Genomic DNA, 1,868 nt, shown 5'->3' with positions numbered 1-1,868 from the left:
CTAGCTAGCTTATGCCCCGAAATAACAACACACGCATTGTATTCTTTTAAACACTGCTTGGCCCATTTCTATTCATGTGTGTAGCACCCCAAGGTGTGCTTACCGGGAAGATTCTAGCCTACGTCCATCCTGGGTCGGAGCTTTATTGCGTCTGCTGGGGAGAGGGGAGCATGGCGTCTGCTCCAGAGAGCAGAGCTGTCGAGTCTGAGCTCACTTCCTCTTCCTCCCAGCATTCTGTTCTGTTTACTCCACCCACCTATGTTTTAACCTATGAGGGCCAAGCAGTTTCTTTATTACTTAACCAATGAAATCAACAGATTGATATATGACACTCCCACATCAGTTATTAAGTAGATAAAGGGGAATTAATTTCAAATCTGTGATATCTATATCTTTGCATTATTATTCTATCTATAACCTAAAATGTCAAAATTTTTACAGTATTTATATACATTAGTTCACTATAATTCAGTGATGTGCCTTACCCACAAATACCAAACCACTGCCAAAGCCCTGGAGACACATTGAAAAATCTGCTAATTAACAGAAATAAGATGAATGTTACACAACATCATTGAATAATCCTTAAGAACTTGTGACAACTTCTATATACACATTTCATTTTCCACTTTAGAAAAATACTACCTGATTAGTATTAGAAGTTAGTATTTGGTATTTATTTGTTATGTGAACCTATTTATCTCCACAAAGGTTGCTAGATCAGAACGGAAATTTTTGGAGTGTTCTTTTCCTTTTTAGAAATCGCTTAGTGTATCCTTGCTTACTGACATCACACTCTTTAGTAGAAAGCTAAAGACTTAAAGTGCAATCCTTCCCTCTACTCCTGGCCCTCTGTTGTGAATTCTTCCTAGCTAATCCCTTCTCCATAAGGCTGCTTGAACAACAAAACATTATCAATTCACTGTAAGGCCCTACAAACTGTTCATGTCCAGAAGCCTGTAGTTATCAGTCCACATTTTTAAATACACCCAGTACATAAAGCAAAAATTTTCAATTCAGTCATCATATCCCAACAGAATGTGACAGCTCATGTCTTGACGAACTTCCCTATAAACATGACTTCAGGTTCTACATTTCCGTACAAGTAAGAATGGCAATAAAGCCTTCTACATTGCTCTAAGGCCCTCAGCATGAAAATCATTAGATGAGTATTAATGTGCCTGTCATATTGGCTTTTTGTCTGCTAACCAATATTAATGAAGACAGTACTATAAATATCTGATCAACTTAATTGCTGTCTCCATAAGCTCATGTGGAGTATAAATCATCATGCTACATTTCAGAAATAACATTTCTAGATGTGTTTTCAAATTATATCCAGAATAATCGGGTTTAATTTTTTGTTTCTAATTCTTTTAAAGTTTGTTTTTGTCAGAATATTATGTGCACATGACCTATAGCATTGGATGATGAAAGCAGCCATGTCAGCGGTCTCGGCCTCACCCTCCCCTTGTCCTTATTCCTTCAGGCACTACTAAAACCTCCTCTTTGGATCCCCTTCAGATGTTTATTCTGATAATCACTCTCCTGTTTCTGAATAAAACCTTTGTGCTACTATAAGTTTTAGACACAAAGCTTTTTCCATTAGGATCCCATGCTTTTCTTCATCACAGGATTTTTTTTGTTTGTTTGTTTTTTGTTTTTTGTTTTTTGTTTTTTTTCGAGACAAGGTTTCTCTGTGGTTTTTGGAGCCTGTCCTGGAACTAGCTCTTGTAGACCAGGCTGGTCTCGAACTCACAGAGATCCTCCTGCCTCTGCCTCCCGAGTGCTGGGATTAAAGGCGTGCGCCACCACCGCCCGGCTCACCACAGGATTTTTATGCAGTTAAAATCGATAGGCAATATTTC

Source organism: Chionomys nivalis, chromosome 3, assembly GCF_950005125.1.
Source record: "Chionomys nivalis chromosome 3, mChiNiv1.1, whole genome shotgun sequence".
Taxonomy (NCBI): Eukaryota; Metazoa; Chordata; class Mammalia; order Rodentia; family Cricetidae; genus Chionomys; species Chionomys nivalis.
Note: the sequence above shows the minus strand (reverse complement) of the source record.